Here is a 16,242-nt window from a genome sequence, read left to right as displayed (position 1 = left end):
TACGTGAGTGGTAGCAACTTGCTGAAGCCATTTGCTAGGTTTGCAGTACGTGGAATTAGCACCGCTCCAGCTTTCGGGCCGTTTCCTTTGCACTCTAGGTGCACTGTGCGGTGCTTGGTTCCCAGTACTCGCCATTACTAGCATGAGGGGCAGAAACGGGACTGGCTTGGAAAAGAGCCCTGCTTTTATTAGAGGCTACGCATTAGCCTTTCGTTTTTCATCAGCTCTTATTCCCATTAGTCATAAATACTTGTAAACATTCATTTTCTTTAGTGCCTAAATTTAATACTCTTAGATTTCACTAAAATTTCTTGTTGAATAACACTTGAATTTTTCTAGCAAAAATAATCATTTCACTTTCTTTGTTGCTTTTCTCCCCCTCCCCCTCTTAGAAGGTCTCAACATTGTAGTCAAGGCCTTGGACTTAACTACACCTAGGCTGACCTCAAACATGAAGCAATCTTCCTATCTTAGTTTCTCAAATGTTGGGATTACATAGTGAGCCAACATGTTCAATTTTTTTTCTGTTTATAGTGGTAATGAAATAATCTAAATGCTGTGGTTCTCAACCTGTGGGTTGTAACCCCCCCTAAAGGGGTTGAACAACCTTTTCACAGGGATCACATATCAGATATCCTGCATATCAGGTATTTACATTATGATTCATAGCAGTAGTAAAATTACAGTTATGAACTAGTAACAAAACTGATTTTATGCTTGGGGTCACTCTGACACGAGGAGCTGTTTTAAAGAGCAGCATTAGGTAGGTTGAGAGCCACTGCTATAATGGATAAGTAGAACAGTGTGTATAGTATGTAATTTTTTTGCTTTAGTATTTTTTTATTTATTTCACATCATGACTGTAGCTTCCCCTCCCTCCTGTCTTTCCATCTTCCTCCCCCTCCTCCCAATTTCTGTCCCCCCACCCAATCCACCTGTCCTCCATAATAGCTCAGAAAGGCCAGGCCTCTCCTGGGCATCAGCAAAGCATGGCATATCAAGCTGCCATAAGACTAGGCACCTCCCCGTATTCAGTCTAGGCAAGGAATCCATGTGAGGAATAGGTTCCTAAGAGCCAGTCAGAGCACCAGGGACAGCACTGCTCCCATCACTAGGAATCCCATCTATAGACCAAGCGATACACCCGTCCCACATATGCAGAGTGCCTAGGTTGGTCCCATGTAGGCTTCCTGGTTGTTGAGACTCTGAGTTCCCGTGATCCAGGCTAGTAGTTTCTGTGAGTTTTTCTGCCATGTTCCTGATGTCCCTGTTCCCTCTTCCCTCTCCTCAGCAGAACTCCTGAGCTTGGTCCAGTATTTGGCCTTGGCTCTCTGAATCTGCCTCCATCAGTCACTGAATGAAGGATCTCCATGACAACCTGGGTAGTCACCAATTGGATCACAGGGGATAGCCTGCTCAGACTGTGCATCCACTGCTGCTGGAGTAGACTCCTGGAAGTTTTCCTTGCAGCAGGGTTCTACCCATCTCCCTAAAGGGTAAAGGCCCCCTTTCCAGTCATCTCTCTCAGCACCACCCCCCCCCACCTGATCTCTCAATTTCTCATGCCCCCCTGTCCCCAGTTCAACCAGGAGATCTCCTCTATTATTTCCCTTTCCCAGGGAGATCCATGTATTCCCTCCTCGGACCTTGCTTTAGGAAATGCTTTGTAGCAGAGTGTATTTTAACTTGCAAATTAATTTTTTCCTTCTTTCCCGTTCCCCTCATATTCATTCTCTCTCTCTCTCTCCCTCCCTCCCCCCCCCTCTCGTCGGCAAACACTGATGTTTAGATGAACTGGAAGATGAAATTAAGTACCTCTTGCTCATGGAATAAAGACAATTGTTTTGTAGTTAGGAAGGGAAGGGACATTATCTGAGAAAAACTTTAGTCACAGTCTAAAATGACATATTTAAAAATATTTTTAGTATAAAAATTAAGACGTAATTTTTATTCACAGTCATAACATCACGTGTGTAATAGAAAATTGAACAGTAGTTTAGCATTTTTAATGAGCTATGAACTCGTATTTTTTCACGTTGTTATAGACAGAACCTAAGCAGCCACCATCTGTGTTCTGCAGACTGCATCCAGACATACCCCTCATTCTTGGGGAGTACTGTTGCTTCACTTGGTGGCTTGTTTCTGCTTACCAGGCTTCTGTTTTGTTCTTCCCAACTCCTGCTGACCCATCCTTTAAGGTTCATTTTTGAATTTTCTTTGTGAAGATACTATCAGATGTCCACTAGAGTTTATTATTTCCTTCTTTCTGAGACTGGAGCTTGCTTCTCTTGTGATTGAATTCTAGACAATGGGGTGTGATTTAGAAGACTTTGCCCCCTCACATCTTTAGGTTCTGTGCAGGGCGAACTACGGTATGAGGAGCCTCAGTGCAAGTGACCTAGATCCCTGAGTGACTCTGTGGGAGGAGAAGGCTGCCCACCAACCCATGAACTCCTATAACTCTCCCATATCATGGTGGATAGATTTAATTGTCAATTTGACACAATCTGGAATCTACTTCAAAGATGGCTTTAAAAGGGAGGAATTGTCTGGATTGGGTTAGCCTGTGGGCATGTCCATGAGGGATTTTTTTAAAAACAAGTTGAGGTGGCAACACCAGTCATAGATTGGGTCCTGGACCAAACACAAAGAAAAGAGCAAACTGAACATTAACACGCATGCATTCCTTCTGCCTCAGCCCATGACCATGGATGTAATGTGACCAGCTAATTCCGGTTCCTGCTGCCTTGACTGTCCTACAGTGATGGGCCGTCACCTGGGATTGTGAGCTGAAGTAAACTCCATCTCTTGTAGGCTGATCTTTGTCAGACTGTATCACAGCAACTGGAAAGGATGAAGGCACATGTTGAGATGCAAAGGCAGTGTTAGCCATTACTTATTCACCACTTGTTACCCTAGTGACACTTCCTTCAGGAGCACACAGCCGCGTCCATCCTGCCACCCAGGATAGCTAGGAGTATGGCCTGACACAAAACCATAAACGTCATTAGAACATTATAGACTTTTTTGTGATTTTTTTTTCGGGGTGGGGGATAACTCAGTTGTGCCAGTTTGAGTGTGAACTTTGTAGGATATCTTACATTTAGTATATGTCTGCTCTCTCAGTCTCTAGACTGGACACTCCAAATATATGCCCCAATATAATTCTTCATCTGCTGTGGCTAGAGAAGCCAAAAGATTGGACTGGTTGTAGGACAAGTTTTTACTATTCTAGTTCACTTGGATTGCTTTTTTTTCCCCTCCCCAGATTGTAAGATAGCTATTTGTTATTTACTCTAAAAAAAAAAAAAAGAAAAGTCCTATCCAAGTCCTTTTAACAATACAAACGTTTGCTTTTGCTTGGAAAGAATAGGGGTGGGATATAATTAATTGAAAAATAAATTAATTCAACCTATGACCTAGATCCATGTGCAAAGTCTCAAAGTCCATATGCAAAAATGCAAGTAACGTGAGAAACTAAGACAGTGTAACTGCTAAGATGCCATACTCTGACCATTTAGCCCCTGATGCTACCTGCTCAACCTCCAGTGATCACAAGGGCAGGAGGGAGGGAGAGAAAAGAAAAACGCAGAAAACTTATGTAGAACTTTTTAATTTTAGCTCAATTTTTTAGTGTTAGCCAAGGAAACCCTTTATAAAAGCCCTCGGAGAACTTGACTTCCTTCCTGTTAGATGGTACAGATGGTACATTCCATGAGAATCTGAGGTCTTGTGTCTTAAGGCTAAAGCATTATTTGCAGTGTATAGTAGTAAGTTGCTGGCTACCGAGGAAGTGGCCTTGTGTGTATCTGTCTTTTTGGTTTTTTGAGACAGGGTTTCTCTGTAGGTTTAGAACTTGTTCTGGAACTAGCTCTTGTAGACCAGGCTGACCTCAAACTCACAGAGATCTGCCTGCCTCTGCCTCCCATGTATCCTCTGGTCTTGTCCATCCTGTGAGAATGAATACAAATACAGTAACTCCAGCACTAGCTGGCACTCCTTTGCTCCTCACCCACTTCCTTAATTTTTTGCTTCCTGTAGCTTCTAGACTGGGCTTGAGAGTAGTCTGGCTTAATAGAAGAATATGTGCTGAATTTGCTTTTGTGACGATCTCAGCTGATTAGGGATACTGATGTTAGAGAAAAACCGCAATGTTTGTTTAAATGTAGCCTTTGCATTAGTCATTTTGGTTAACTGTCTGAAGGATAGTTTACTTTTTTGCAAGTACTTGTTTTAAATAAAGTATAATGCACATATTTGTGGCAATCTCAGACTTAGTAACATTTTTAGACATCGTAGTTTCACTACATTGATTCCACTTGTTTTGCTAATTTTAGAATGTGTGTTTTGTTTTGTTTTGTTTGATGTAGGGTTTCCCTTCATAGTCAAGATGGTCTTGTACTTTAATTTCTCTTGTCTCTGCCTCCTAAGTGTTGGGATTGCAGGTGTTGACCCCACACCTGTCCCTGGCTGTGTCTTTATTAAACAATCCTTAATTCATCTGGTAAACCTTCATCTAAGATGGGCTTTGCTTTATTGGTCTTAAAGTTTGTCTGTTTATTTTTTCCTTTTCTTTTTTAATGGGTTGTCAACATCATCTTTACAACCCTATTTCTTTTAATTTTAAAAAGGTTTTAGGTTTTTAGGTCTTTGGTGTGTGTTTAGGGATGGGACATATGTGCATGTGAGTGCAGTGCCCTTTGAGGTCAGAAGCAGACACGATCTCCTGAAGCTGGAGTGGCTGTGAACTCTTCCACATGGCTGTCGGCAACTGACTTACCTCTTCTACAAGAGCAGTCATACACTTAATCTTTCCAACCTGACCCTCTTCCTGGCCCCATTTGTAACTCATGAGGTAGAGACCATGTGTTTCTCATTGTCTGCACCATGGGGTCTTCATTTCATAATCTAGAATTCTTGCTGTACAAATTTGAAGTTCTGTATTGCAAAGAACACAAGCTTTGGAGTTAAATGTATGTGGGTTTACATCTGAGCCGCTACCTGCTGGTTATGCCGTCTAGACATTTCAATGCCTTTTTTTTTTTTTTTTTTTTTTTTTTGGTTTTTCGAGCCGCTTTTGAGGTCGTGTTCAACAACAAAGGAGAATGCTTTAGCCATCTCGCAGAATTGTGAGGACTGGGGTGCAAAATGTAAAATAGTTCATGCTAGCTTTCTCTTGTCTTCTAATGACTTCTGAAAAAGACCCATTTTCAAAGCACTCAATTTAAATAGAGCCAGGTAGTCGAGGAGGAGATCAGACAAGGAGGGCTTACCCCACTCCAAGTCCTTTCCTATTGCCAGCATTTTGTGTTTGTGACTTTTAAGTCAGACATTCTCATATCTGTACAAAGAGGGAAGGAAACTGTCAAAACTGAGCCTGTGTTCCTGATACCTCAAGTGTGATGTCAAGGGCTTGCCCTGTGTCTCAGGTGATGCTCTCTAATACCTGCAGGGGAGAGGCTCACAAATGGACAAGTTGGGTAGAGGGAAGGGCAGCTCTAGTCAGAGCTGCTAGCGTTTTGTTCACACATGAGTTTTCATGGGCTTGTTAAATGAAGGGTTCCATGACCATTATCTATAATGCCTCTTTGAGCAGATGTTTCCATGGAGAATTTATAGGCTGCATGGTTTTTAAATTGACTGAATTTTCAGAGATGTGTCTCATAATATCTCAATGATTACACTGTATTGCTTTGAGAACTACTGCCTTTGCCTACCAAATAGAAGAATTATACTTATGACAAATACTTTAAAAAATTTTATTACTATTAGTTGGTTTTCTTTAAGCCTCTGAGCTTTTGTTACCAAATGAATATTTTTACAGGCCTTCACATTAATTTTTTATTTATGTTTTTATTTGTTGATGATGAGAACATGTTACATGAAACACTTGAAAATAGATGAATAGAGTTCTGGTCATTCTCCATCTGCTCCTTATTTTTATTTTTGCTAGTCTAAGGAAAAATAAAAAGGGTCACAGATGTAATCCTTTAATAGCAAAGCAGACGTTCCAGATAGTAACCCTGTTATTATTTGTACAAAATATAGTTTGTACATGAGCCGACGAAACCCAGTCATTGTTTTTTCAGAAAAAACGTATTTTGTAACAGTTGCAGAGAATTTCATGGTTGATAGAATTCAATCTGATTTGCTTTGGATAAAAATTACAAAATACCATGGAAGTATCATGGCATCCCAAAGATGTTGAAAGAAAGTCTAATACAAGGATACAAATAATACAATGACATGATCTATTTCTGAGCAGGAGAGTTCTTATGTCTATTTTTTCTTTAATACTTTTTCAGTGTTTTTTAAATTTCCCAACTGAGAGTTTGTTTTTTTTTTTTGAAAAACAAATATATATATATATATATATATATATATATATATATATATATATCTGGTTCTACCTTGTTGCTCTGGCATGGTGCCTACATGGCATGGGTCCTCAAGCCCTAAGGTGATTTTAGATGGCTCCCAGCAGCAGGCCTTTGAGGCAGCTGGTGAGAGTTTCTCTAAGGAGTAGTTCTTTGTGTCTTTCTGGTTACAAAGTCCCTGCCTGATACAAGTTAGGGATTTTCTCTTCAAGAAAAAAAAATATGTACATGTCTTAGCATGGAGTTCTAGGTATCATATCCTTGACTATATCTAGGCTGAGTTACTCTGCCATGAGAATAGATTAAAAGAGAGGTATATTCATTTTGCTTGTGTCTGTTAACATGAATGATTGCTGTCTTTGTCTTTTGTTTGTTTGCTTGTTTTTTGATACAGAGTTTCTCTGTAGCTTTGGAGCCTGTCCTGGAACTATCTCTTGTAGATCAGGGTGGCCTTGAATTTACAGAGATCCACCTGCCTTTGTCTCTTGAGTACTGGGATTAAAGACCACCGCCCTGCTATGTCTTTGTTTTACTTGAAATGTTGTTTGTTTAGTTATCATAACCTGTATCGTAAACATCTTTTATTAAGGGCAGTAGAGCCCTCGAAGCAGTGTAATCAGCTTGTTGTTTGAAGAAGTGTCATTTCAGGAGGGAAGCAACTTATTCTTTGTCTCTCCCGTGAGTTGTTAGGTATCCTACTGACTGAGTGAAATCAGCAATTCGGTGTCTGGAAAAAAAGAGAAAAAGACCAAAGCCTGAATATCAGCTCTTGCATATCTAAAACATTGGATCAATGTCTTCTAATACCATGTGATTCAAATTTCATACTTTCCATCAGTGACTAATACTATTCTTTGCTTGTTTGTATTTTTTTTTTAAGATTTATTTATTAATTAGGTATACAGGGTTCTTCCTGCACATATCCCTGCACCAGAAGAGGGCACCAGATCTCATTACAGATGGTTGTGAGCCACCATGTGGTTGCTGGGAATTGAACTCAGAACCTGGAAGAACAGTTAGTGCTCTTAACCTCTGAGCCATCTCTCCAGCCACTGTTTGTTTGTTTGTTTGTTTTTTTTTCCAAGACAGGGTTTCCCTGTATAGCTCTGGCTGTCCTGGAACTCACTATGTAGACCAGGCTGACCTCGAACTCATAGATCCACCTGTCTTTGCCTCCTGAGTGTTGGGATTAAAAGTGTGCACCATCCTGGCCTAGCTTTCTTAATACTACTCTTAAAATGTGTATCAGTGATAGGCTCTATTCAGACCCCCAATTAAAGAAATTCTGACTTTTGAGTTTCCATTTTAAAGTATATTTGGGGATTTTGTTATTATTATATATAAACCATGTTCTTTGCACCACTTCAAAAATAAGCAATCGTGGTCACTACACATGGACAGCTATTAGTAGTGTTTTGAGTATCTGGTCTTTCTTCCCATCAGTGATGCTACTTTACTTTTTGGTTTCCCTTTATTCTCTGGCTTTATTTTGCATATTTTAGCATTTATGTTACAGAATGATGAAGTGCATTTTTGTACACACATATGATGTACTCTAATGATATCCAAGCCCAGTTCTGCACTTAGGTATCCTTTCCTTGACTCTTCTCTTCCCTGGTGAATTAAAAACAAAAGGAAAGGACAAGGCTGCTCCTAGGTATGGTGGAGGAGAAAATTTATTCTAGATAAAAGGAAGAGCACAGCCAGATGCAGAGACATCTGGGAGAGTCCAGAGTGGACATGATCCTGAGCCACATGGAGATCGGTAGATGGAAAAGGAGAGGGGAGAGACTGAGACAAGGTACAGCAGCCAGGGTGTCCAAAGAATAGATAAAAGGACCAGGTAACCTAGATGGTTGGATTATATATAGAGCAGCAGCTAGGGAAGGGAAGCCCAGCCCCAGGGCTGGAGAATTCAGGGTAGGGGGCAGGTATGCCAGCTAGGAGGGCCCCCTGACAGGTAGGGAACGGGTTATGGGAGAACCTGGCTGCTAGTTCTCCTTTGATATGTTAAGTAGACCCTTCAGCCAATTGTCCCAGGTTTGAAACCTAACACCTGGAAGTTCCTTTCTGCTTTAACCCTCCCAGACTCACAAATATCTGTATTTATAGCTTCTGAGGTGGTAGTTCTTTATATAACAGCTCATAATTTCTCTTTTCCCTCGGGATTTGTGATCTACAGAGTAGAGCTGGCTAGAATTATTCCTGTGCTGGTAATCCACCATTTGATTTTCTTGTTTTTAGAGGTAATTACATACCACACAGTTATTACGTATGCTCATAAAATTTGCTAATCACTGGCTTATAGAGTGGAGTTGTGCTGCCTCCACCACTGTCTTTTAAGTTCCCCCCAAAAATTTGGCCTCATAGTCACTTTCTGTTTCCTGAAACCTCAGCCTTAGCGGGCAGCCCACCTGTTGTTGTCTGTCTTTGGAGCTTCGCCTATTCTGGACAGTTCATAGAAACAAAATTCTAGTGTCCATGAAAGTGTCTTTGACTGACATCTTTCACTTTAGCAGGATGTTTTTGGAGCCAGTCTACTTGGTAGCACGTAGCAGTACTCTATTCCTGTTGTGGTTCTGTAGTACTCGCTGACAGATCTACTCCATTGCTTACCCACTCAGTAAGTGACGAACGTCTGCGTGACTCCCACTGTCTATGTCATTAGCAGTGAGCCTGTAAGCTGTAATTGACTGTGCATGGATGTGCGCCTTCATTTCACTTGATGTCTCTGAGGGCTAGAGTTTCCGGGCCATGTTGTAACTCTATTGGCTAACATTGTGAGGGCTGTAATAAGTAATTGGAAAAGGTAGTCTTTTAAATACTGGATAGGTGGCATCTCGGCTACCCTAATAATCCTTTCTGAGATGGTTTCACATTGGTCATGTTCCGCTCAGCGTGGGTGTATGTGGTTTTAACTTTTAGGTCTTAGAAATCTTTTTGTAATAACAGGAAATTGTTGAAGTACAGTGTTTTTGCCATTTACACAGAAAAATATTGGTGACATTTCATTAAAAATCTCACATAGTGTTTGAAATAATTTGGAAACAGTAGAATCCAACAGAGATCCAGACTTGAGTGAAGTTTCTTTAGGATCTACCAGTCACCCCTGCCCCACCTGTGGTATGGTCCATAAGGATGGCAGTACGAGCCTCTCTCTGACTTTGCCGCAGTTTAACTGTGACTGTCCCTCCTAAAGGCCCAGGCCCTGGTTGTGTCTTAATTCTTTTTCAGTGGCTCACTTGTCTGTGGTCTCCTTAATGGTCACCCTGTCATAGCTGGCTGTGAATTAGGTACAAGTCAGGTCCTACCTTCCCACTCCTCACTTTCTTCATTGGGTGTCTGCTGAGACACCGGGCCATGAGACCAAATATTTTTAAAGCCTAGTGGCTTTAATTCCAGCTCCAGATAGATGGTTCCACAGACGGACAGACTGCCTAGTTTCTTGAACTTGGCGCCTACAGTCCACAGTATTCCTCTTCTCCTGTTGATTGCACTCCCAGTATGAGGGGTGGACCCAACCTTGTGCTCTATGTATTGCCCGAAGATGCTTAGTTAGCATTGGAGAGTGATTGCTGCTTGTTTTCTGCTCAAATGCTTGAAATAACTTGACAAATTTAGGCAGTTTTTTTCTGTTTCTCAATTAACATGGCTATATTGATTAAAAATTGAAAGTAAACAGGAGTGCAGTTATGTGCCCATTCTGTTTTCCTCACATTTTAAACAGTTGTAGGAAACTGTTAAAACAGTTACCTGTAGGCGTCACCACTCCCTCTCCCGACACTCCCTTCTCTGCTTCCTCAATCCTCCATCCCCCCCCCCCCAGTCTTTCTCTTATCTCAGTCTATCTTCCTTGTTTTCACGACCTCATATTTTGTAAATAGGATTTTGCTAGACCCCTGCTTGCTTTGACAGTCACTGATGCTTCTCTCAGCCACTTAGTATCTTGAACTTTGGATGTTTTTGCCTCTTTTTCTCTGGAGTATTTGGAATGCTGGTATGTACCACCATCCCTGGTTTATGTGGTGGTGGGGATAGATAGGACTTTGTGTATTCTAGGCAGCACCCTCTCCAGCTTACATCCATGGTCCTCCTTTGCACATTTGACCAGCTAGTCCTGTGTCTCATGAAGGGAGGAACAGAACATGGATTTAAATATCAAGTGAATGGAGATAAATGCTGTGAGGTCAATTGGATGACTTTTTTGAAGGTGGGTTTCTTTATATAGCCTAGGTTGGTCTAGAACTCATGATCATCACTCTTAGCTGCAGTAACAAGAATGCCACAAAGCCTGACTTGGCAATGGCTTCTAGTTGCTTTTGTTAGGCTTAGGATCTTGGTGATGTTGGCATAGTTTTAGGTCGGGAGATGATTTTTATCATTTCTTCCTTAATGTATTATTAAATAGTTTTTAAATTTGAGTGTAAATTTTTACTTTGAGCTTAGGGTCTAGCAAACAATCATTTGGCTAAGAGCATGATTATTTCTACCTTCTCACTTGATACCCACTTTTGCTTTGATAATGGGATAAAACACAAACAGGCCTTACTGAGAGTAGATCTTGGGCTCTACTTCTTTCTTCATCTGGTCTTGGCTTCCTTTTCCTATGAAGTAACAGGTGGAAACTCTTTCCTTAGAAAATGTTATGGAAAACTTCAACCCCCTTTCCCTATCCCAGTTGTGGATAGTGTCATCTGTGACTGTATGTTACCCTGGCAGCCATCCTTGTGGACAGATGTCCGTGCATTTCACTTAATTTTGTTTAGTTTTTAGAGACTAGTTTTTGATATTGTCTAGGCTAGCTGTGAACTCCTGGTTTCAAGTAATCCTCCTGTCTCAGTCTCAGAAGCACTACAACTCTAGGCCAGTGCCTCAGTGTCTGTGTTCATCTGTATTAGCCACAGAAGGTAGGGAGCTTAGGGGAGGGGAGGCCACACTCCCCAAATGCTATCATATTCTTTTTCTGTTAGCCTGATGTGCTGGAGCCATGCCTATAATCTCAGCTCTTGGGATGGATCTCAAGTTTGAGGTTTCAAAAGAAATCCTCCTCAAGAGCTGTTGAGTGCAGTGTAGGCAGCACAGCAGCTGCTCTGTAGGGATCTGCAGTGTTGGATGGACTGACTTCATCCAGCCTGTCCCATCCATGGCCTGCTTCCTTTCTTCTCTTTGCTGTTGGTTGACAGTGGGACATGCTTGTACATGCAGCGGAGGTGTTCTCTGAGGTAAACACTAAGAGCTGTTTCACGATGATAGGCATGTTCAGTACCATAACAGCTACTTACCCCTCTGCCCTCGGAAGGGCTTGTTCTACTTCATAGCCCTCCAACCGTGAAGAGGAGGACACAGGCAGTTCCAGAATATAAATGGCAAAGCAGATACTGACCATTTGTGTTTTCTTTTCATGGACTGCATGTATCTGATTGGGTTGTTTATAGTGTCTAAATTATTATGTGTAACGTTTTTATGAATAGTGTGGAGAGGCACAAATAAAACATATGTATCTTGAGGGTGCAGTTCTGTGAAACTTCAAAGTTATTCCATTCCTAAGTGTGACCAGCACCAAATCAAGAAACAGCACTTCAGGTGCTCCTCAGGACTGCTTGTCTGTTTTGGAATTTTGAGTAAAAAGAGTCATACTAAGACATATACTTCCTTCTTTCTGCATACTGACTTGTGAATGCATTTTAAGTAAAAGATTGCTTCAGGAGATAGAGAACTGAATATTTGTGTGTACCAAATATTTACATAGAATATGTAAGTCTCATGTAGACACTTTCTTCTCTGTCCAAACACCAAAGGTAGGTAATGAAATAAGCACTTTCATTTGACACCACTCTTGCTGCACTTGCTCAGTTCTAAGAACTGCCAGAGTGGACTTCCCTGAACGGAGTTATAAGAAGCTGTTGACTGAGTCTGCTGGGTACTGAACATTCTTCTGGCTTTGTTCTAGAAAATGTAGCCTCAGCTTGGCCCAGTTCTGCTCCTTCATAGTTGCGTTTTACCAGAATGGGTAACTGTGGTTTGGTTTCTTGTAAGACCTTTATGACTACAGTGCCTGTTTACCTGTATGTTTTGTACCTGAGAAAGGGCTATGATTATTTAGTATTTTTATTTTCATTGTTACTTGATCATTTTTTCCAATAAAGACTTACCCTATATGCTTATATAGCCAGGAGGTGGTGGCTCACGCCTTTAATCCCAGCACTCGGGAGGCAGAGGCAGGCGGATCTCTGTGAGTTTGAGACCAGCCTGGTCTACAAGAGCTAGTTCCAGGACAGGCTCCAAAGCTATATAGAAAAACCCTGTCTCGAAAAATTAAAACAAAACAAAGAAGATTAAACAAACCTATATATTTGTATGTACAATCATTGAAATTTGTGCCCACGTTTTCCTTTTATATATATGATTTTATCGTGTGAGTCAAGAGTTACATGATTCTTACTAGTTTAGTTTAGAGATTATCAATTTTTCTGATATATTTGTCTCAGCTAACTCTTTTGTAAAGTAATTAGGGATTGTAACAAATATTCCTAATCATAGATTGATTAACATGTTCTTGATAATATTATAATTAAAATATTTTAAGTTGTAAAATGCATGCTTATTCATTAAAAACTTAGACTAATGCAAAAGCAAATAAATTAAGGACTAAAGTTTTCTCCATGATTTATTCAAGAGTGGGGGAGACCTATAAAATACTCATGTTGTTGTTAATGTAACATGCGTATGAAATGTGTAAAGAATGGATACTGATAGTCTAAAAACACTTGGTGAACATACAGGTCAGTCACAGTCCTTAAGAATAGAGGGTTATCAGTACCACAGCTCATATCTATTTATGCGAGTCATTTCCAGTTGTTTTTCTTTAAAAATTTACTGCCTACCTCCATATTTGCCTGTCTAACTAGTTACCTACCTACCTACCTACCTAAGTTTTTTGTTTATTTGTTTGGTTTTGTGAGACAGTGTAATCCTGACTGTCCTGGAACTTGTTCTGTAGACCAGGCTGGCCTTGAATCAGAGACAGAGAACCTGCCTCTGCCTCCCAAGTGCTGGGATTAAAGGTGTGCACCACCACTGCCGGCCCTAGGTGTTGTTCTTTGTTTGTTTCATTTTGAGAGGTAAGCATGCTGTGCTCCTGCCATCCTTAACTGACGGAGACTCTTAGAGGTGCTGGGAAGCTGGGGGTGATCATAAAACTTCAGCTTCTAGAGAGTTGGTCAGATCCTCTGCTTCAGGAAGCAGTGGTTGAGAGTTGAGTTCTGGTAAACAGACTCAGCAGTCAGGGCATCTGGTGGGACCCTGCGGGTGTTGACTGTCCAATGGGAATGTGTGTCATTCTGCTTCTTAGTTCACAGCTACTGCCTTTCATCTCACAGAAGTGCATCAAAACAGATAAAATGAGTGTCACCTGCTGATTTGGAAATCAGATATGGAAAGGACAACAATGCTTGTATTATCATGTGGTCAGAAAACAAGTTCAAACTGGAATTTGTGCCAGATTCACTTGGCATTCCATTCATGGCTCAGAAAGGTGTTTTGTGTAGCAGCGCAGAGCAGGGCCTTCCACACAGCGTGGAGCAGGGTGTCTTAAGTTGTGCGTCTCTTGTCTTGGTCCCCATCTACTTCAGTAAACTTCTCTGATGAGAGTTGAGGTAGACACTGGCCTGTAGGGATAAAGATAAGGACTTACAGGAGTTACTTTCTTTCCTGACACATTTATTTTTAAACAAAATTAACAACTAGATTAATTTTGGGCTAGGAGTGTAGTTCAGTGGTAGAGTACTTATGTGGCACTTGAGAGGTTCTAGATTTGATTCTTACCACCTTAAAAAAAACCTGGACAGATAACTTTTTAATCAAAAAGGATAGAGGTAATAGTAACGGAGAGAATGAATTACTGCATATGCCCTAAGGAAACAAAAATGTATAAAAATCAACTGTCATTAGAAAATGGCAGGCCCAGTACCTTGTAAGTGTCCTGTACTGAGCAGGGTCCATCAGAGTTGCTCAGGTCGTGGCACATCCACTGTGGTCAGGCAGGCCTTAAACCTGGAATTTCCCTGATTCTGTGAGAAGTAGCTGGGATTACACATTTGTGCTGCCAAGCAAGGCAAATGTTTAGATGCTAAGCAGATAAATACCACAAGCCCTGTATAAAGTGTCTGATAAATAAAAGGAAGCCTACATTCAAACTAGCAGAGGTCTTAGGATCTGCCCCAAACCTCCTCATGTGACAGGTGAGGTATGCAGGTAAAGAAGTGTGCTCGTGATCAGCTGGTTGTCAGATGTTGTGGTTTGTGTCTGACCTGCTGTGAAGCGGTATTTCTCAGTCCTGCCATTTTTGCCAATAAGTCTTATGAGTTACCTATTGCAGAGTCCAGAGAAGGCTCTTCACAAAGCTAGGCTGCCCATGTTTGTGTCACTTTTAACACCTGTCTTAAAAGATGAGTCATACGCTGGAGATTTCCCCCACTCCTTGTGCCAAGATTAATGCTGTTTTCCCCATCCTAACTTGGGTGTAGCTTTTTCCCTAGGGCCAATGCTCTTATGATTTTTTTGCATGCCAACATTCTGAACCTTGTTTTCTTTTATACTTCTGCAATTTCTAAGTCTTTACACCATGTTGTTTCAAATTTCTATGAACCTATATGTTGTTTTTCTGCCTGAATTTTCTCTCTGCTTCTTCTAGGAAGATGCCTTCTTGAATACCTTAGAGAAGCACCCATTATCCCTGGTCCTAACTGACTGACGGTTTCATGATACCTCTATTAGATCCTTTATCACAGCGAACTAAAGGATCTTAAGAAAAGAATGACTTAGTGAGCCTTTCTCATAAGCTCCCGTGAACGTCTAAGACTCAGAATGCTTTTTAAAATAAAGCATTAGCTGGGCGGTGGTGGTGCACGCCTTTAATCCCAGCACTCGGGAGGCAGAGGCAGGCGGATCTCTGTGAGTTCGAGACCAGCCTGGTCTACAAGAGCTAGTTCCAGGACAGGCTCTAAAGCTGCAGAGAAATCCCGTCTCGAAAAACAAATAAAATAAAATAAAATAAAGCATTAAAACTTTGTTTACAATTTATCCCTGTAGTGTAATAATATAGTCTTGAAAAAGATGTGTAATATAGCAGACTGAGTATAGACATCAGCACCAGAATCCCTGGAGCCAGTTCTCAGCTTTGCTGTATACTAGCTCTTTAACCTTAAGCAAATTACTTTAACATTTTTGTGCCACAGAATCCTGATGTCTAGAATAGGGGTAATAAAAATACCCATGCCATGAGATTATTGTGACTGTTAAAGTCTATGCAAATCAAATACATCAAGCAGTATTTGGCTTATTATAAAAGCTTAGGAAAATATTTCAGATCATTATTATTGAAATAATTTGAAATATAGAATTTTACAAGAACAAGAAAATGACAAGTTAAGTCATTTTAAATATTTTTTTATTTGTGAAAGAGTATCGCTATGTAGCTCAGGCTGGCTTCAGATCCACTCTGTAGCTTTAAACTCAGGATTCTTGCTTCCCAAATGTGAGATTATAGGCAGGATCACAATTTAAAATGTTCAGGGTGGGCCGGCATGCTGCTCAGTGACAGAGCCGTGTAGGTATGCATGAAGCCTGGATTTAGTGCCCAGCTCTACAGAAAGAAGCTAGTGGGTGTGTTTTCCACCAGTCTGCCCTTTGCAGTCAAGAAACAGCAGTTTGCTCTTCTACCAAGCTTGCCTGTGCCATCCTTCGGTACTTGAGCTATCTCTTCTCCCTAACCTTTGCCAGCCACTGATCTGTTTCCCCTCCTGTGGGTTAGCCTTGCCCAGAATGCCTCCCCCCCCAAAAAAAGAAAGGTTTTTTTGCACCTGGT

At 41.0% G+C, this 16,242-nt stretch overlaps 1 protein-coding gene across 1 annotated transcript in view; it reads left to right on the top strand.

Annotated features, from left to right (window-relative positions):
- The first annotated feature begins 1,437 nt into the window (after positions 1-1,437).
- Lclat1 (lysocardiolipin acyltransferase 1) overlaps positions 1,438-16,242 on the top strand; it is an 89,411-nt gene continuing 74,606 nt past the window's right edge. Inside the window, 1 exon segment of the mRNA XM_038320200.2 lies at positions 1,438-1,496. The gene's annotated coding sequence lies outside the window, so the exon portion shown is untranslated.

Source organism: Arvicola amphibius, chromosome 2 (genome assembly GCF_903992535.2).
Source record: "Arvicola amphibius chromosome 2, mArvAmp1.2, whole genome shotgun sequence".
Lineage (NCBI taxonomy): Eukaryota > Metazoa > Chordata > Mammalia > Rodentia > Cricetidae > Arvicola > Arvicola amphibius.
This window is presented reverse-complemented; position numbering and strand designations above follow the sequence as displayed.